General features: G+C 41.9%; 1 protein-coding gene and 2 long non-coding RNA genes across 3 annotated transcripts in view; 1 reads left to right on the forward strand and 2 right to left on the reverse strand.

The window, feature by feature from the left end:
- LOC123327520 (zinc finger protein 665) overlaps positions 1-21,796 on the reverse strand; it is a 392,317-nt gene that overhangs the window by 144,232 nt on the left and 226,289 nt on the right. The window lies entirely within an intron of this gene.
- On the reverse strand, positions 1,775-21,173 carry LOC123465122. Its single transcript, XR_006640209.1, has 3 exons — positions 20,904-21,173; positions 14,368-14,494; positions 1,775-2,148 (listed from the first exon to the last, which is right to left on the reverse strand). It is a non-coding gene; the product is annotated as an uncharacterized LOC123465122 (long non-coding RNA).
- On the forward strand, positions 5,766-12,555 carry LOC123330307. Its single transcript, XR_006546138.2, has 3 exons — positions 5,766-5,893; positions 9,360-9,482; positions 11,490-12,555. It is a non-coding gene; the product is annotated as an uncharacterized LOC123330307 (long non-coding RNA).

The raw sequence follows: 21,796 nt of genomic DNA on the forward strand, positions 1-21,796 counted from the left end.
TCATGATGTACTCTGCATATAAGTTAAATAAGCAGGGTGACAATATACAGCCTTGACGTACTCCTTTTCCTATTTGGAACCAGTCTGTTGTTCCATATCCAGTTCTAACTGTTGCTTCCTGACCTGCATACAGGTTTATCAAGAGGCAGATCAGGTGGTCTGGTATTCCCATCTCTTTCAGAATTTTCCACAGTTTATTGTGATCCACACAGTCAAAGGCTTTGGCATAGTCAATAAAGCAGAAATAGATGTTTTTCTGGAACTCTCTTGCTTTTTCCATGATCCAGCAGATGTTGGCAATTTGATCACTGGTTCCTCTGCCTTTTCTAAAACCAGCTTGAACGTCAGGAAGTTCACGGTTCACGTATTGCTGAAGCCTGGCTTGGAGAATTTTGAGCATTACTTTACTAGCATGTGAGATGAGTGCAATTGTACATTAACATAGCTTAAGACAAACATTTCCATGAGAAAAATGCATTGGTTAACTCAAGGTTTGAGAATAGTTAACTTCAGGAGAAACCAGGTGTCATTGTGGCAACACAGTATTTTAAGAGAAACCTCCTTTTACATTTATATACAGAAGGAAAAAAATATCACTAGTTTGTTTCCTCCTGCCGCTTAAAGGAGATAAAAATATCTGACACTTGCAGCCTATTTCCTCCGTTTGCAAACCCAGTTTGTTTCCTCCTGCCCCTTAAAGGAGATAAAAATATCTGACACTTGCAGCCTAGTTCCTCCATTTGGAGACCCCTGGCCTTCCTGCCTGTTACCCTTTCAGATTCTCTAATGAATTAAAAGGTATGAACTGTAACTAAACAGCTTATCACAAAAGTTACAGTTATAACCTTCTCCCACTTTTCTTCGCTTTACTCCACTGTGAACTCTCTTGATAAACTCTGAGGTTTGGCTTTCGACTAAAGACACTGCCACATACATTACATTTATATAATTTACATCCTATATGAATTATCTGGTGTCTAAAGAGATTTGTTTCAGTACTCTTACCTGGAAAATCCCATGGATGGAGGAGCATGGTGGGCTGCAGTCCATGGGGTCGCTAAGAGTGGGACATGACTGAGCTACTTCACTTTCACTTTTCACTTTCAGGCACTGGAGAAGGACATGGCAACCCACTCCAGTGTTCTTGCCTGGAGAATCCCAGGGACAGGTAGGACATGACTGAGCAACTTCACTTTCACTTTTCACTTTCATGCAATGGAGGACATGGCAACCCACTCCAGTGTTCTTGCCTGGAGAATCTCAGGGATGGGAGAGCCTGGTGGGCTGCTGTCTGTGGGGTCGCAGATAATCGGACACGACTGAAGTGAATTAACAGCAGTAGCAGCAGCAGAGAGATTTGAGGAGTGATTAAAGCTTCTGCCACACTCATTACATTTGAAAGGTTTCTCTCCAGTATGAATTCTTTGATTATTTGCAAGGGTTGTTTTATGACTGAAGACCTTGCCACACTCATCACATTTGTAAAGTGCTCTCCCTTATAATTCTCTGATGAACTGCAAGGTGTGAATTTGTACTGAAGACCTTGACACATATGTCACACTTATGTAATATCTCATCTGAATAAATTATCTGATGATTCCTGAGAGCTGAGACATGACTAACGGTTTTCCTACACTCAATATACTTGGAAGCTCTTTCCTGGTATGCTGTTGGATCTTGTGTCAGTAATGAAGAATGCAAATAATCATTCCCAAATATATTAGAAAGGTTAGTTTGGACACCAGGAGATATTCTTTGAAATGGTGAAGGTGACAAACTACTGTTGACTACCTTGTAACTTTATTACATTCAGAAATTATCCCGTCAGTTTGAAATATCTGAAGTTTATCCTGCATGTTAAATCCAAGCCTATTTACAAAGGGCTTGATTTCCACATCCTTTCTACATTGTTGACCTCTGCCATCAGTGAGATTTCTGTCATGAGTTATACGCGTTCCTTTGTTATTTCTTCCACCACTTCTCCAATGATACTCAAAGTCATACATGTCTTCCTGGAGTTCTCTGAGGTAAAAATGTTTGATTTCATGACTTTTAGGTCTTCCCAAGATTGCTGTTTGGAATACTTCTCCTGTATCACTGTCTGCTTTGGGTTGTAATTGGTTGACCACATGTATCAGATAGATAGATCTACAAGACATAAAGAATCTGTTCACTAAAATTCATCAATAAGTGTCTCGGTGTCTATTACACCAAAAGTAATACATCTATCACAGTTATAAAACGTTTCCCAACTATGTAATATTTTTCATTTTTAAATAATTTTGAAACTTTCCAAATATGATCTTAAAATTCTGAGAAACATTAGAGCAATAAGCTTGTTTACTTAAAAAAAAAAAAAGAGCTGTAAAAGATAATTCAAATTGATTTTAGGGAAGAATACTTGCAAACAGCCTATGACAAAAACACGTATACTAATAAAACATGTCAGCTCACACAAAAATGCAATTTTTCCACCATGACTTCAAAGCATGTACCAATTAACAGTAAACATAGTGCAGTCTCATAATTGAGGAGAAAAATGTATTCTACTATAGATATATTCTGCATACTTACTGTACATAAATAAATGCTAATGAACACACAATATATTGTAATACTAAAGAACCCAAAATGAGTTTATCTAATAATATGTTGCTATTTAGAACTATAATATATATACCATAGGAAAAAAATGCAATAGGACTGTTTTTATGAAACAAAATATCTTTCTAAATATGTCCTACAAGATGACATACCCATAATAGGCGTTTTGCAACATTAACAAGTAAAAAATATATATATATATAGAAATAATGAAAGACTTCAAAGCAATTACAAGATACAATATCAACATCCAAACCCAATTGGGTTTCTAAACTTTAAAAATGAACAATCAAAGTAATTCAATTGACAAGAAAATTAAAAAAGAATACTTCATCATAACATTATACAAGAAGGGAAGAATTTTTATACTGCAAACTAATGACTTCTGCAAAATATTAGAGAAGACACAAATAAATGTAACACCCCATGCTTCAGAGATACTGTGAGGCTGATATTGTCAAGATGTCAATACTAGTCAAAGTTAACAAAAGATTCAAAACAATCCCTAGTGAAATCCAAACTCTGCTTAAGAAACAGATGAATCAATCCTACAATTCCTATGGAATCACAGAAGACAATGAACAGCAAACACAAACTAGAAAGGAAAGTCAGACATCTCACATTTCTTTATTTCAAAACTGATTCCAACACTACACTAATCAAAGCAGTATGGTACCGATATAAAGACAGACACCTGAGGAACACAACAGATTCAGAAAAATACTTTTGTGTGTAAGGTCACATGATGTTCCACAATAGTGTCCAGAGCAAGTAAAGGGGGAAGGGCAATCTATGGAACAAAGGTGTTGTGAAAACTGGATATTCACATATAGAATTTAGTGGGAGCATTATTATACACTATACACAAAAATTAACTCAAAATGCTTCAAAGACCTAAACCCCAGTCGTTAGTGTATAAAGCTCCTATAAGTAAATGAACAAAAAATGATTCTTGACAGTGGACTCACCAATGATTTATCAGATACAACAACAAAAGCTCATGCCAACAAAATAAAAAGATAAACAGGACACATCCTAATTATCAAGTATTGTGCACTAATCCATCCTCAGCAGAGTGAAAAAATAATGTACACTATAATACAAAATATTTGCCAAGCATATATTCAATAATAGCTTAACATCAAGAATACATAAAGAACTCTAAAAAGTACTGATCACCAATTCCACCATAGGGGTGTGGGCGCTTTCTCAACCAACCATCCTACTGTAATGCAAATAAAACACAAAGAGTAACATAAAATAGAAACTTAATGATAAAAATAAGACATTCATTTATAATGCATAAAAATATAAAAAAAGGAAAGTAGCAATGCCTTGAAAAAAAAACAAATGATGGTTCATCATTGAAGTTATCACTCCACTACAAAAGCTCTGTCATTAAGTTACTACAAAATTAAGTGTGGAGGCAGAATGATCAATAGCACCCAGGTGACAAGCATGCAGCATCAGCAACAGTTTAGTCAACAGCCTCACAAATATGAGGGCGTGAACCTGGACAATACCCTTGTCAGGAGAAGTTCCTACACCTCTTGGTGAGGCTCAGAGGGCATGGTGATAGTACACGTGAACAACACTATCACAGTGCCCTTCACGCAGGCTTTTCTGACATCAATCAAAGCCATAAAAAGATGTACAGATCAAGGTCTTCAGATGCTTTCTCATATCACAGAACACGCTGACCACTATACTTAGTAGCTTCAAGCGGTAATTCTGTATGCAGCAGGAAAATATTACAACCAATAAGGGAAAGTATTCTCCTTTAAAAATTTTCTCTTATCCAGTAAACCCACACTACAGAGAGTCCATGAGGAGCTGCCCCTTAAACACAGGCGGATTACCACAGCAAAGAAAGTGGACATGACTTCAGACTCTAGAACCACATACTTGAAAGTCAAATTTAAAAGGAAAAATTATACAAACTAAGGAGAAAGCAAAGTCAGGAAGAGTCTACACTCCCAGACTAGATAGACCAGTACAAGAGCAGAAAACTACAAGATGTGGGAGGTCTCATATCATAAGACCTTGAGATGAAACTATTTGGTCCACCCAGAGATGCCAAGCTAAGAGCCTGAAAGATTTACACATTCTCCCTTTGCTGGACTGCTGTCCTTATAGTTTTCCTAAGTAACAGGCACAGAGGATCCATTCCACCAGACTATTCCACACACCCTGACATGTATGGCAGCAAAAGGAGAACGCAGAAATGGCTGAGGGATCTCAAGAGGCAGACAGGGACTGAGACAGTTCCATACAGGTTCTGAGGTGCCAGATAAAATTAAAGAGCAGCCAGTATTTTCCCATTTTCCGATTCTATCTTCCAAATATGACAACTGTGATGAAAGCAGCACAGGATCAGGGGTCAGACACTAGGGGCATCAGCTCTGATCTATATGGATCAAGAATTGCGTAGCCAATAGATCCAAGCCCCCAAAAAGAAGAGGGGGCAAGGCAGCCCAGTAAGGCAGCCCACGTCATGCTCCTCAAACTCAAGAACAACCAGCTCACAGCAGGGAGATAGCGAGTGTTGTGGATAAAAACCTTGCCTTTGTGTCTGATGGAGCTGCAGCACCACTGGAGGGTGAAAGAATACATGATACATGTTGAAGGACAGACTGATAACTCGGGGAAAAGTTAACTTTCCTCTGAGAGTTTAATAAACAAACTTCTCTTTTGCCAAAGATCTGAGAGAGTCAATTCCTAGGTAGGTTGATAAGTCCAGGGTACCCAAGGAGGAGAAAGGGGTCTGGGGCTCTCGAGGAGGATAGATAGGGGTCTGGAATTCTCAAGAAGGACAAAAGGACAAATGTTTTCTTCTTTAAGCCCAGAGCTGAGGATTACACAACACAACAAAACAACTCAGTTTAAACTCTATACTAAGATTATATAACAACAATGTATCCTGCTTGAGGACATGTTTCTCCTTCTTGAGAACCTTGTGACTAATCCTGTCATCTTGAAATGTAAATTGTAGGAGTGGGTCTGGTAAGACCTTTACAACCTTGAGACATTCTTTTGCCTTACTGTAATAACCAATTGAAAAAGTATATAGCTCCCTTACTAAGACTAGTGATGGGGACACTCTCTGCCCCCTTCTGATGTCTATGCCAGAAGCTTCCTCTGTCCCCTTTCATATCTGCTACACAAAAGCTCTTGCATGTTCAAGCCTGGTCCCTGGTCCTGAAGCTAAATCTTCTTCAGAGATCACGAATCTGACATCGTTCACCGTAAGTTATCATCGTGGGGGCTCGTCCCGGATCTTCAGGACAAGGTAAGAATGCTCAGAGCTCTAGCCTCTCTGCTTCTCAGTATACACGTTTTCTGATTTACTTTACTAACTCTATGGTGTGCTTGTGTGAATGAATGACACGCCCTGTGCGAAGCAAGTGATGAGCCCGCTCTGTGGTTTTGCAGTGCCTCGTAATGACTGAAGGCAGCCCCCAAAAGGGGAGCCTTGTCGGGGGTTTATACCAACCTACCAATGCCAAGAGACACAGAACGTCCCTGCGAGGGGAATGGCCGGAAATGGGTAAAGTGTGTGGACCGAACTTTCCTTTCTTGGTCACCTTTTCCTGATCCCTTTGACCATTTAATAATTGCGTGGGAAATTAGAACTCCTAACCGAATCTGTCAGATTATAAACTTTCAAGGGACTTGTGATCCATGCTGTTCAGTTTCATTCAGTCGCTCAGTCGTGTCTGACTCTTTGCGACGCCATGGACTGCGGCATGCCAGGCCCCCCTGTTCATCACCAACTCCCAGAGTTTACCCAAACTCATGTCCATTGAGTCAGTGATGCCATCTAACCATCTCATCCTCTGTCGTCCCCTTCTCCTTCTGCCCTCCATCTTTCCCAGCATCAGGGTCTTTTCAAACGAGTCAGCTCTTTGCATCAGGTTGCCTAAGTATTGGAGTTTCAGCTTCTGCATCAGTCCTTCCAATGAATATTCAGGACTGATTTCCTTTAGGATGGACTGCTTGGATCCCCTTGCAGTCCAAGAGTCCTCTCCAACACTACAGTTCAAAACAATCAATTCTTTGGCGCTCAGCTTTCTTTATAGCCCAACTCTCACATCCATATATGAGTACTAGAGAAACCATACCTTTGACTAGATGGAACTTTGTTGGCAAAGTAACGTCATTGCTTTTTCATATGCTGTCTAGGTTGGTCATAACTTTTCCTTCCAAGGAGTAAACATCTTTTAATTTCATGGCTGCAGTCACCATCTGCAGTGATTTTGGAGCCCCCCAAAATAAAATCAGCCACTGTTTCCACTGTTTCCCCATCTATTTGCCACGAAGTGATGGGACCAGATGCCATGATCTTAGTTTTCTGAAAATTGTTAAGCTAACTTTTTCACTCTCCTCTTTCACTTTTATCAAGAGGAAGAGGCTCTTTAGTTCTTCTTCACTTTCTGCCACAAGGGTGGTATCATCTGCATATCTGAGGTTATTAATATTTCTACCAGCAATCTTGATTCCAGCTTGTGCTTCATCCAGCCCAGCGTTACTCATGATGTATTCTGCATGTAAGTTAAATAAGCAGGGTGACAATACACAGCCTTGACACACTCCTTTTCCTGTTTGGAAACTCTCTGTTGTTCCATGTCCAGATCTAACTGTTGCTTCTTGACCTGCATACAGGTTTCTCAAGAGGCGGGCCAGGTGGTCTGGTATTCCCATCTCTTTTAGAATTTTCCAGGTTATTGTGATCCGCACAGTCAAAGGCTTTGGCATAGCCAATAAAGCAGAAATAGATCCATGCTGTTACTATGGACTTTTACTTAGACCCCAAGTATGGAAGCGCCTAGCCTTGCTAGGAGCCAAAAGTTACAAGAGCACGTTTGGGATCGAGGCGGAGCCCTAACTCCAGGAATGTCCCTCAAGCTAGCAGTCACTCTCTTGCCTGCCTGCCTCAGGGGCTAGTCATCTGAAAATGAGTCTTTGTCACAGTTGTGTCTCCGAACTTATGGATGGACGTACTGCTAGCAAGCATGAAGTTTTAAAGAGCATATGTTTAGAATCCCAGATTAAAAGTACAGTGGGCTTCTTCCTTTGGTGGTGCTAGCTGTTAGCAGACCAGAAAAAAACTCTCCAGTGGCTTCTGTCTCAACCCTCCTTAGGTATTCCTTTTGTGGAATCTGTGGAAATGAACTGGAAGGATTGGCCCTAGTAGCTAAAGACAAAAACCACTTTCTCCTTGCTGGCCAACCCTTTTGCTATTACATATACTAGTGTGGTGACACTCAGAAGAGACACCTTGGGTTTTTTGTTCATCCCTTGATAACTCAACACTTCTATTGTGGTCAGGACAGTACTCAGGAATGTGCAAAGGCACACATAAGATGGATGCTTCCTCTAGTATTCCTAGCTTGGGGAACATTCTGGGAAAGCTACTCTGCTCCACCCCAGCGGGGCATCAGAGGAAAAGGGCAAATCAAACAATGCCTTGGTGGTAAGAAACTAGAACTCAATTTGGGATGCCATCAGGTCTACCCCTAGTGCATCTCCACCCCACCTAGGTGATATAACCAGAAGGGATGAGCAAGGTACCTACGTCAGTAAGGAGCAGACCAAGTCCAACCACAGAAGGAAAGCTTTGGTGGAAAGTCTGTCTACACCCCCATCTAGAAGAGGGAGGGACATTTCTGATAGAAAAAAGCCACAGCTGTGGATGCAGCTTTTTTCTCTTTTATAGATGGGAGCTAGCAGTTCCAAGAACCACTCCTTTAAGTTTTCTGTAGAAAACAAGAGAAATGGGTAGAAGTGTAACAGGAGGCAAAGCAGCAGGGCACAACTATGTCAAAGGATGACATAGCCCAAGGTCACAACATAAACCCATTAGAATCAAATGGGACCAAGGCAGAAAAGACTAGACCTTAATCCTCAATTAGCAAGTGAAATGACACACCCAGAGGTGCCATGACAGTTCCACCCACTGTTAAAAGACCAAAGGGTGGCCCAAATCCTGAAAATCTCCACCCCTTCCCAAAAATAGTTTGAATCATCCTCCCACTCATTAGCATATGAAATTACCTAGCCTATAATAACCATACCAAATTTCACTGGCTATATTTGCCCTCTGCAATGGCCCACACTCTGTGGAGTGTGCTTCTTTCTGTATCTGAATAAATCCATTTCTTACCTATCACTTTGTCTGTCACTGAATTCTTTCTGTGATAAGACATCAAGAACCTGAGCTTTATTAGATCCTGAAACCAGTGCTGTGGGTTTCAGCTGGGATCAAGTCCCCACCACGTGGGCTGAAGTCTTAAGCAGGGTTTTGGCTGGGATCAAGTCCAAAGCAGGGTTTTGGCTGGGTTTGGGTCCAGTCCCAGCCATGTGGATTCAAGTCCCAAACTGGGTTTTGGCTGGGTTCGAGTCACAGTCTATGGTAAATAGTTTCAGCTGGTGACGCAGATGGGGCAGTGATAAGGTAAAAAAAAAAAAAGGTTTAGAGTCACGTCTTGGTCCTAAAGAGGTCCCTGAGACACTGAGCCAGGTATGCTGAGGAAAACACTCGCTGTTGTCTGCTTATTTGTGACTGGCAGATCAATCCTGTATTCTTATACATGTCCAACAGTAAGTCCAAGACAGAATTATATTGTCTGCTTTGACTCTGAGGTTTTTCTGTTCTTGCTCATTTCTGCTATGTTTCTTCTGTTCATCCCAGAAGATTGCTTTTATACCCTCCCTCTAAGCTTTACAAGTGTTGACCTTTTATTCCCAACTTATAGCTAAACTACCTCCAGCTCGTCATCGACACCATTGGAGAAGTCTTTGTGCCGTTTCTTTGTGGCAACTTTTGGGCACTAACAATCGGTTGGAAGACTCCCTTGGAAGGGATAGCATCTAAAATCGTAAGTGCAAATCTTGACCAAATAGTGTGGTAGATTCTGACTTAAGGGTAAAATTTTGAATAGAACAGGAGTTAGAGACATCATCTCTGGTTTGGGTCTGAAATGGGTCAGGCAGTATCAACCCCAACCAATACCCAGGCTCGAGTCCCAGCCATGTGGGCTCAAGTTCCGACCTGAGGTAACGGTTCCAGAAATGCCATACGTGCTGCTCCTTATCTCTCTGCGAGACATGCCAGACTTGTGTCCTAAGGGTGCAGATTTGGGTGTGAAACCTTCAGCTCCCTCCTGTCCTCTTACTTTGCCCCTGTATCTGGGACTCCCAACTGAATAGGCTGAGAGTCAGGGCATTCTTCCAGGAGGGGTTGCCTCAGTCTCGGCAGAATTCCAAACAGTCCCAACTGTGGTCAAGACTATTTAGAGGATCCAAGAAGTACATAGGAGGCTTTACAGGACCTACTTTACACTATGAGATGAATGGCTTGAACGTGAGACAAGGGGAAAGAGGGAACATGAAATAGCCCTCCTCCCTACTAGGAGCCAAGCAGTTCCCGTAACAGAGCCACTTTGCTGGATGTATTCTTGAAGGACTGAAGCAAGCACATACTAAAACTTTAAACTATGCTAAGTTGGCTGACATAGAAAAGGGGGGAAAGAAGCTCCAGGTAAATTCCCAGATAGACTACAGGAAGCTCTCTGCAAGTTTACTGACATTGATCCTGAAAGCGCAGAGGGAGGAATGATCTTAAAAGATAGATTTCTCACTTTTTCAGCTCCAGATATCCACTGTAAGCTACTAAAACAGGTGTTCAGACCAAATCAGTCTTTAGAAAAACCATTGCAGCTGGCGCAGACAGTATATTATGGTAGAGAACTTGACGAGGAAAATAGAAGGCAAAAAAGAACCAAGCAAAAGACTGAAGCCCCAACAATGGCTGTGAGACCTGCTCTGAAACAGCCTGAGAAAAATGCCCGAGGGACCCAGGTGAAAAGGGATAGGCTTGTTATTACTGTGGGAAGGAGAGGCTTCTCAAGTGGGATTGCCCTCTAACATCTAAGCCGCCTCTGACTCCCTGTCCAGTCCACAAAGGACCACATTGGAGAAGAGACTGCACTATGAGGCATAGGTCCCAGGGGTCAGACTCTCAGGACAAACGGGACTGAAGGTGCCCAGGGGTCCCCACACAAGCTCCCATCCTAATTACACCTGAGGAACCCCGGATATTAATAACTGTGGAGCCAATCAGTCGATTTTCTTTTGGACACTGGGGCAACTTTCTCTGTGCTCAATGAAGCCCCTGATCTGCTTTCCTCTTGATCCACTACCATAATGGGACTGCCTGGACAAACCAAATGCTATTATTTCAGTCATCCTTTAAGCTGCAACTGGGACTCTACTATTTTCTCACAAGTTTCTAATCGTGCCAGAGTCTCCCTCACCCCTTCCAGGGAGGGATATACTGAATAAGGTTGAAGTCTCTGTTTTCAGAACCATGGAACTAACTCTTTTTAATTGAACAAAATGTAAATCCTAGAGTGTGGGCTGATGAAAAAACTGTAGGTCAAGCATAAAATACTGTTCCTATCGTTATCAAGCTCAATGACCCTCACCTATTTACACATCAAAGGCAGTGGAATAGACGAAATCTTACTGTACTGACTTCTCATGCTTTAAGTGGGATCTTAAACTCCAATGTTCAGAGTGACAATGGCTCCATCTTTAAAGCTGCTGTAACTCAAGGGGTGTCAAAAGCTCTAGGAATAGGATATCACTTACACTGTTCCTTGAGACCCCAATCTTCAGGAAAGGTTGAAAAGGCTAACGACATTATTGAGGGACATCTGCATAAGCTAACTCAGAAAACACAAGACAGTTGGTTTAAAGATTAACCCATGGCTTTCATGTCCACAAAAAAAAAAAGGGATTGTCTCCACAGCAGACCGTTTTTGTGCACAGATATTCTCATAGATCCTGAAGCCTTAGAATTAACTATGTGACTCAACTTTCAGCTTTTCAACCTCCTCATCAACTGAAGGCTTCACATGGTGGGTTTCTTTGCTTCAAGGAAAGGGCTTTCTTCAACTCTGCAAATCTGATGACATCTAGCAACCCTAAGATGGACTGATATAACACATCGTACCTTAACTATGGACATAATGTGACTTTTCATTTTGATTATATTTTAACTTGATTTAATGACTAGTTTGCTTCATATAAGAAGGTAAATGGGTCTAGATCTGATGGTTTTCAACCTGATGTTTATCAAATATGGGATGAGGTCATATGGCTAAGTCTTGAAAAAGGATGCCTACTATCTAAAGCCCCCATATGCCGGGAACAGATAGAGCCATCACCAGAAGTTAGCCAACAACTTAATTATAATGGCTGGAAACAATTGGGATTTTTGCCTCAAAAAAATATACAATGTAATCATTTCTGTGTTTGTCAATCCCAGTTCAGGTCCTTCTTTTGCCTGGTCAGGCACTGACTGGGACTGGATCCCTCAGTCACGCTGGCTTGCTCCAAACAGGACCTACTGGATATTATCTATGGGTGGCTCTCACCTATGGGTGTGGCTTCACCCTGACTGGATAGGGAGATGCCTCCTAAGTCTAGCTTTTACTCATGGCTTCATATTTTCAGAGCTTTCAGAGAAGACTGCTAATCTTCCACACCTTAAAACTTGCTAGGCAAAGTCTGTATTTCAGTGGTATGATTATTTGGCTACAATATTCATTCCCTTTCTGGGAACTACAGACATTATACTACGAGTTGATGCTCTGACTAACTTTACTCAACAGGCTTTACAAGATTTTCAAAAAGCTATTTCAGCCCTTAATGCTGAACAAATACAAATTAGAAAGGTGGTTTTACAAAAACAGATTGGCCTTAGATATTCTAAGTGCTGCACAAGAAGGAACTTGTGCCATTATTCAAACCCTATGTTGTACACATATACCAGATATAAACACTAATGTTACTCACTTTACTAAACACATGAACAAGATGATTCAGGCTACAGATACTCCTGAAGCCTCAGTCACCTCAGTCACTGTAGGAAACGTCAACTAGCCCATGGTGGAAAACTATCTTAATAGTAATAATCTTAATTGTTCTGTTTTTACTGTTTGTTCCCCTGCATCTGAAACTGTATAGCTGGATTTGTTTCTAGCCCTCTGAAAGCTTTTAAGTTACAAATGGTTGTTCAGGCTCCTACAAGTGCCACAGCCTCCTCCAACTATTACTTGGGGCCCCTGGATCAGAGACTCTCAATATGAGAATTAGGAAAATAAGCTGCCTCAACAATTTAGGCACAATGCCCCTCAACAGCAGGAAGTAGTTACGTTATGAAAACAACACCCCTTTCTCTTGGCAACATAATGCTCCTAAAATAAAAGAGGGGGATGAGAGAGTCAATTCCTAGGTAGATTGATAAGAAATCTGGGGTCCCCAAGGAGGAAAGAGGGGTCTGGAGCTCTTGAGGAGGAAATAGGGGTCTGGGGTTCTCAAGGAGGAGAAAAGGACGAACTTTTTTTTTCTACATTCCTTAGTCTTAGTCACATAAAAGGATTTTTCTTTAAGCTCAGAGCTGGTCACACAACAAAGCAACTCAGCTTAAACTCTGTACTAAGGATTATATAACAACAATGTATCCTGCTTGAGGATATGTCTCTCCTTCTTGAGAACCTTCTGGCCAATCCTGTCATCTTAAAATGTAAATTCTGGGCAAGGGTCTGATAAGACCTTTACAACCTTGAGACATTCTTTGACTTACTGTAATAACCAACTGAAAAAGCATATAGCTCCCTTGCTAAGACTAGCGGGGGGTGGGGGGGTGGGGGGGGCATTCTCTGTCTCCCTTCTGATGTCTATGTCTGAAGCTTTCTCTGTCCCATGTCATACTTTAGTAAAACTCTGCTACACAAAAGCTCTTGAGTGATCAAGCCTGGTCCCTGGTTCCAAAGCTATATCTTCCTCTTCAGAGATCATGAATCTGACATCGTTCACCTCTATGTACCATAAGAAGAGGTTTCCAACCACTATTAATGTTGTGCTTTCCTCTCTGCCCTGATATCTCACCTCTGTTCACACTTTTGATACATTCCCGTCCGTTTGGGGTTTTTGTTTTGTTTTGTTTGCTATTTTCATACCACTCATCACAGTACTAGGCTCTTTCTCTTGCTCCAATATGGAGATGATGTTTAGATCAGAAATAGAAAATCGTGCTTATCAGAACAAAAAAATGTAAAGTGCTATGGTTTTTCCAAAATCACAGCTCTTTGTTCAGCTGAGGAGTGAGAACAGTATAGGTGGGTCTGGAAAAATATTCGACAAATTCTTCCACTGCTTTGCCTCCTTCTAAATACACAGGGAAGAATGTAATATATGTATCTAACACCCTTCCAAGAAATACTGAGTCAAAAGTAAAGGACAGAAAACAGAAAATTGGGTATCTTTTAAAGTTTGGCATTCAGTTAATTAAGCTCTGATGCTGGGAGGGATTGGGGGCAGGAGGAGAAGGGGATGACAGAGGATGAGATGGCTGGATGGCATCACTGACTCGATGGACGTGAGTTTGAGTGAACTCCAGGAGTTGGTGATGGACAGGGAGGCCTGGCGTGCTGCAATACAAGGGGTCACAAAGAGTCAGACACTACTGAGCGACTGAACTGAACTGAACTGAAGCTCTGGGAAAACCTCTGATGTAACATTAAATGGGCAGATCATTGGAAGAAAGGGTCATTTTAAATTCGCGATGCCACATCATGTCTGTGTCAACAGGGCTCTAAGATCATGTGAGGAAAATAGGCCTCCCAAGAGACACATAGGGAAAAATGCAAAATACTCAAGAGGAGATCCCAATGTCCAAAGAGGAGCTATCCTCACCCAGGGAGAGCAGGTTCTTCTAGGTCTCCAGCATCATGTCCCTGTACAAGGCCCTCTGAACAGGGTCCAGGCATTCCCACTTCTCCTGAGAGAATTCGATCACCACATCCTTGAAGGTTAACCATCCCTGAAATGAGAATATATTTCACCAATGGATCATGAGAAGAGTTCTTATCTTCATAAAAACTGAAAAGATGATGAGAGAGGTAAGGATTGATTCAGATATGTTCTGAAAGAGTTGTGTTAAGGTATTTGGAGGGCGTCCCTGGTGGCTCAGAAGGTAAAGAATCTGCCTGCAGTACAGGAGACCTGGGTCCAATCCCTGGGTCAGGAAGATCTCCTGGAGAAGGGAATGGCTACCCATTCCAATATTCTTGCCCGGAGAATTTCATGGACAGAGGAACTGGTGGGCTACAGTCCATGAGGTAACAAAGAGTTGAACACAACTAAGCAGAGAGACTAACACACATTGTGTCCTTTAAATTCTTATATATTTTCATAAAAGATTTTTACATCTTCCAATAAATTTGTATTTTTCACTTTGTGAAGAATCCATGAAAAATAGTTAATAACAAAAGTTTGTCTATGCTGAAGTGTCAGATACTATGCTCTACACATTGAGAGATATTCAATACCTAAATGAGTTACACTCTGAGTGGTGGCTTCAGAGATGACAAAGTTCAGCAATGGCTTTAAAGAAAAATCAAAATCATCAATCATGATAATGACAGAAATAGCAATGACTGAAAGTGTTTGAATACTTTAAGTCAAGAAGCTAAGCAATGACACTTACGGCTCAAAGAAATCAAGAAAAGTTTTGAACATCTCCATGAAACTCAAAGTACAACATTCCAAAATTTATAACATGCAGTGAAACATATTAAAAAGCAGAGACATTACTTTGGCAACAAAGGTCCGTCTAGTCAAGGCTATGGTTTTCCAGTGGTCATGTACGGATGTGAGATTTGGACTATAAAGAAAGCTGAGCACCGAAGAATTGGTGCTTTTGAACTGTGGTGTTGGAGAAGACTCTTGAGAGTCCCTTGGACTGCAAGGAGATCCAACCAGTCCATCCTAAAGGAGATCAGTCCTGGGTGTTCATTGCAAGGACTGATGTTGAAGCTGAAACTCCAGTACTTTGGCCACCTCATGCAAAGAGCTGACTCAATGAAAAGACCCTGATGCTGGGAAAGATTGAGGGCAGGAGGAGACGGGGACGACAGAGGATGAGATGGTTGGATGGCATCACCAACTCGATGGACATGGGTCTGGGTAGACTCTGGGACTTGGTGATGGACAGGGAGGACTGGCATGCTGTGGTTCATGGGGTCACAAAGAGTCAGACACAACTGAGCAACTGAACTGAACTGAGTGAAGCACATAATAAAAGAGAAGTCTACATGGCTAAGAAACTTCTCAGGTGGTTCAGTGGTAAACAACATGCTTGCCAATGCAGGAGACCCAGGAGATTCAGGTTTGATCCCTGGGTTGGGAAGATCCCCTGGAGAAGGAAATGATGACTCACTTAAGTATTCTTTCTTGGAAAATCCAATGAACAGAAGAGCTGGATGGGCTACAGTCCATGGGATGCAAAGAGTCAGACAAGATAGAGCACGCACACACACACATGGCTAAATGGTTACCACAAAAAGGAAAAAGTAGTCCAATCAGGAAACTATTTTCACATCTCAAGGAAGGAGAAAGAGAACAAACTAAATCCAGCTTTGGTGGAACAAAAGAGTTAAATAAGAAAGATTTAGATCCTGCAAACCCACTCCTGGGCATTCATCTGAAGAAAACCATAATTCAAAAAGAAAATGCACCCTAATGTTCACTGCAGCACTATTTACAATAGGCAAGGCATGGAAACAATCTAAATGCCCAGCAACAGAGGAAAGGATAAAGAAGATGTACATATATACAAGAATATCAGTCGTGTCCAACTCTTTGTGATCCCACAGACTTTACAGAATACTGGAATGGGTAGCCTTTCCCTTCTCCAGGGGATCTTCCCAACCCAAGGATCAAATCTAGGTCTCCTGCATTGCAGGCAGGTTCTTTACCAACTGAGCTATCAGGGAAGCCCAAATGAAATATTAACTTCTGCATTAAAAAAAGAAAGAAAGAAAGAATGCCATTTGCAGCTACATGAATGGAATTAGAGATTATCATACTAAGTGAATAAGCCAGACAAAGACAAATTATCACTTATATGTGAAATTAAAAAAAAAAGATCCAATTGAACTTACATATGAAACAGAAACAGACCCAGAAACATAGAAAACAAACACAGAAGTGACCAAAGCAGAAGGTAGGAGGGATAAATCAGGATTTGGGATTAATACAGACACACTCCTAGGTATAAAACAGATACCCAACAAGGACCTACTACACAGCACAGGAAACTATACTTCTTAGTTTGTAATAGCCTATAAGGGAAAAGGATGTGTCAAAGAATATGTATAAATAAAACTGAATCACTTTGCTCTATACCCAAAATTAACTGAACATTGTAAATCAACATACTTCAATAAAAAATTTCTAAGTAATAATATCTACAAATTACATATCATAAAATAAACAGGTAAATTTGTAGAAACATACTATCTAGTCCTTAATCATAAAGCAAATAAAAATGTGAACCAAATTATAACTAGAAAGATTCAAGCAGTAATTAAAATCCTCAAACTAAGAAAAACCTAGGATCAGATGCCATCTGTGAAATTATACTAAACCTTTACAAAAGAAGTACCTCTAATCCTGCCAAAAATATTACAAAGAGTTGAAGATGCAACACTGACAAACTCACTGAACAGAGCCAACATGATTCTGAAACTGACCCAAAAAAGATCAAAGAACTAAAAAGTAAAATCCAATACTCCCTGATGAATATTGATGCAAAATCCTTAATAAAACACCAGCAAACCAACTTCAACACTACATTAAAAAGATCTGAATTCATGACCAAGTGAATTTTATTCATATAAAACAAAGAGGACTCAACAAACAAAAATCAATTTATACATCACTTTAACAGAATAAAGGGAAAAAACAACAGATGACCACCTCAATTGATACAGAAAAAAAGCATCTTACAAAATTCAACAACCTTTAAATATATATATACAAACTAGAAAAGATAAAGTATCTCAAAGTAAAATATACCCTGTATGAAAAAAGCACACCTAACATTGTTCTCAATGGTGAAAGACTGAAAACTTTTCCTCTGAGATCAGGAAGAAGGGAAGGATGTGCACTCTGCACCAATGTTCAGCAAAGGACTGAAACCCCTAACCAGAGCAATTAGACAAGAAAAAGAAATCAAAGCTTCCCAAAGTGAAAACTTAGAAAGTTATCTTCTTTCCTAGAGGACAAGGTCTTTTATGTATAAACTGTAAAGACTCCACACAGACACAAAAAAAATCCCTGCCACATCAAATAACAATTTTAGCAAAATGGCAGGATACAAAAGTTAACATGCAAATCAGTTGCATTTCTATACACAATGAACAATGTCAAAAGAAAATCACATAACAATTTTATTTACTATTATATTAAAAATGGATGAAATATTTAGGAATAATTCACCAAGGAGGTGAACCATATACACTGAAAACTACTTAACCACTTCTGAAAGAAATCTAAAATAAATAGATCTAGTAGTCATGGACTGGAAATCTCAGTACTCCTTTAAATTTCCAAGTTACCCAAAGTGTTCCACAGATTTAATGAATTCATTATGAAAATTACAATAAAAGTGTTTGCATAAATAGAAAAAAACTTGCCAGAAGTCATAGAGAATCTCAAGGGACCACAAACTGCAAAAATACTCTTCAATAAGTAGAAAGATGTTGAGGTCCTTTAATGGACCAGAACCTGGTGGTCCAGAGTTGACCGATAAGAAAGTAAAGGAGAGAGAAAGAGGCTGATATTCCTTGGTTTACACAGAAAGCCAACAAAGTCCCTGACACGGGGCTTGCTCTGTTCATGGAGGCCTCAGGAGCCCTCTCGATGGGCTGAAGGCGCAGCACGCCTTCTCGAGAGGGTCTTAGAAGCCCAGACAGGAAAGTGAATGCAGAGAGCCTCTGCGCTCCAAAGAAATAGCCTGAGAGAGAGAAAGAGAGCAAGTGAGACACAGAGCCAAAGCTCTGATGGAGCAAAGGTGTTTTATTCAACATTGTGTAGGTATTTATACTGTCTTACAAGATAACTATTTTCAGCAGAGATAAAATCAAAACTTACAAGGAAACATGAGGTCATCCATATGAAAGAGAGAGGGTTGTAAATAATCACTTTTACCATATGATTCATAAAAAGGAAGAGGGTACTTATCACTGCATAGAAAAACTAACGAAGGAAATGACTGGATTCCTCAGCCCCCGGAAGAGGTTTGCCTCTCCTCTTAATTCCTGAATCAGGAATTAATAAGGAACAGAGAATTCCTGACAGATCCAAAACAGCACACAGGAAGCCTTCTGTTAACAGGAAGAAGAAAGATGAAGGCCACCCTTTTTAAAATTTCAAGCTATATCACAATATAATCAAGATGGTGTAGTACTGGTATAAAAATGGATTTATACACCAAGGGAACAGAAAAGAATGCTCAGAAATAACTATTTGCATATATTTAAAATCTAATGACAAGGATGCTAAGAAAATCCAGTGGAAAAAAGACAGTTGCCATAACAAATGGTGAATCTATGGGTTAAACAATGAAGAGGAAACCTCACCTGCATCAAAAGTAAAAACATCTCTATGCCAAACCACAAAATGAACACAGTGAAAAGACAAAATCTGGAAAATGAAGGCAATGAAAGTGAATTTCCAACTCTCAGATTTAGATTCATGTCACAGTTTCAAACAGATGATGGAATAGCACACCCTTTATCACTGATATCTGATTCTGAACTTTCCATCCTATTTCCAATCAAGATTTTGAAGTCAGTGCCTCACTCACTTAGCTTCAATTACCTTAGAACAAATTTCCCTTTTTAGGTCTACTTCCAGATTTTACCAGGTACTGTACATGTTAATCGGAGAAGGCAATGGCACCCCACTCCAGTACTCTTGCCTGGAAAATCCCATGGACGGAGGAGCCTGGTAGGCTGCAGTCCATGGGGGTCGCTAAGAGTCGGACAGGACTGAGCGACTTCACTTTCACTTTTCTCTTCATGCATTGGAGAAGGAAATGGCAACCCACTCCAGTGTTCTTGCCTGGAGAATCTCTGGGATGGGGGAGCCTGGTGAGCTGCCGCTATGGGGTCGCACAGAGTTGGACACGACTGAAGCGCCTTAGCAGCAGCAGCAGCAGTGCATGTTAATACCTGACTTCCTTGCACAGTTTCTCAATCCTGATTGACAGAGAGCAGACTGCACATCCAGAGGGACCCGAGGCAATCCCTGCTGCCCAACAGCACTGAGACCCCTTCTCAAACCTGTGGGTGTGAAGCCCTGCCCACAGGATGGTGCCCTCCACACAAGGTCCAGGCCACTGGGTCATGGGGAGATGGAATCTAAGTGGAGATGACAGGCCCTGAGGGAAGTTCCCTGGTGAGTGTGCATGTACAGGTGTCAGGAAGGATACTTCAGAGTCAGACATGACTAGTAAGTCCAAAGTAGGGATTTCAGGAAGGACAGACTGAGAATCAACTGAGAATATGATTTTATCTGAGAAAGATTTTCCTGTTTACTTTCCTTTTTTCCTCCTCTTCCCAGCTTTTTCCTCAGACAATACAAGTTTTTAGAAGTTGATCTTGCAAGTGGAAAACAGGCTGCTTAAGGCTTAGAATCAACATTCCCCCTTCGTTTGCCACAACCACAAAAACAGGAAGACCTCACTATGTGGAACAGTCCTTTGGTGTCCACTGCCTCGGGTGGGATGCTGTTTCTGCCCTCCTATTTGTTCCCTCACACCTGTCCTGCCCCCCTCTCCAACTTGTTTCTCCTCTTGCTGCTTTCCCCACCCCCACCCTTCTAATTGTCCTAAATATCTATACATAGGTCTCTTTCTCCAACTCTGCTCCCTCTCTGCCTTCTTGTCACACCCCTTCTCTCCCTGTTATACTCCCACTCTGGGGCACTCCAGGTGTCTAGGCTTACTTCCTTCTCTTCTCTTCTAGTCAACATCTAGCCCTGTTTCTCTCCTAGGATCACCCCTGTCAGCCCTCCTACCGCAGACGCAGGGCCCCTGTCTCCTTGTCTCCAATTCCTGGCGATCCAACGCCTTTGTCCATTTCTCTTTCACCCACCCGCTACTTTAAGGGAGGGCTAAATCTATTTCATTTTACCATCCCTTTGCAAGTGCCTCAGCCACCCTGGGCCACTCCGTCGGTTCTCTCATTGTTTTCCACTTCTGAGTTTGCCTTTCCCTCTCAGTCACTGCTGCTTCTGATCCCCCTCGCCCACGTATCTACAGAAATGATGAGTAAATGAAACGCCCGCCTATCAAAAGAGCACATTTGCCAACGAGACGGACTTGTGACGGAAAAACACTGGGTGTCACACGTCCAGCCCAGGGGTGAGGAAAAGGGACTGACCAGGAAGGGAGGCCTGCGGGACAGAACGATTGGCCTGAGGAGACGCGAGGGCAGAGGGTGGGAGAAAGGGGGTCTCGGGGGCCGGCCGGGCTCTCCAGAATCCCAGGACCGGGGAGAGGACGCGGCTTCTCCGGAAACCGGGCTGTCGACCGAACCAGCGGGACCCTGAAGATGGGCGTGGCGAGAGCCGGTTGGACGGCTAAGCGCGCAGCACACGTTTACACTAAGAGAAAAAAACTCAAGGGCCGCCTGACGACCTACTCTCTCGGCCTTCCGCTTCCGCAGGAAACAGCGCACGCGCGGAAAACGAGGCGGAGCTTCGGGGGCGGGGGCTGGGCGGATCGCTGCAGGCAAGGGGCGGGGCGGGGCGAGGAGCGTCCAAGTGTACAGAGCGAGAGCAAGGCGGGGCAAGGGGCAGGGAGGTGCTTAACAGTCCTGTGAAAGTGAAGTAGCTCAGTCGTGTCCGACTCTGCGATCGCACGGACTGTAGCCTACTAGGCTCCTCCCTCCATGGGATTCTCCAGACAAGAATACCGGAGTGAGTTGCCACTTCCTTCTCCAGGGGATCTTACCGACCCAGGGATCGAATCCTGGTCTCCAGCATTGCAGGCAGACGCTTTAACCTCTGAGCCACCAGGGGAGCCCCGTAACAATCCTGTGATACCTCGTAAATTACAGCCTGTTTTTTCTAATCTGTTGCCTTTATAATCTATATAGATAGCATATTCTTCTATAATTACAATATGGAAATGTCTATGAACAAAATACACTTTTTGTCATATGTTGAGGAAAGAACGGTGGTAGTAGTGAAAGTCGCTCAGTCGTGTCCGACTCTGCGACCCCATGGTCTGTACAGTCCATGGAATTCTCCAGACCATAATTCTGGAGTGGGT

This window comes from Bubalus bubalis, chromosome 18 (assembly GCF_019923935.1).
Source record: "Bubalus bubalis isolate 160015118507 breed Murrah chromosome 18, NDDB_SH_1, whole genome shotgun sequence".
In the NCBI taxonomy this organism is placed as follows: Eukaryota; Metazoa; Chordata; class Mammalia; order Artiodactyla; family Bovidae; genus Bubalus; species Bubalus bubalis.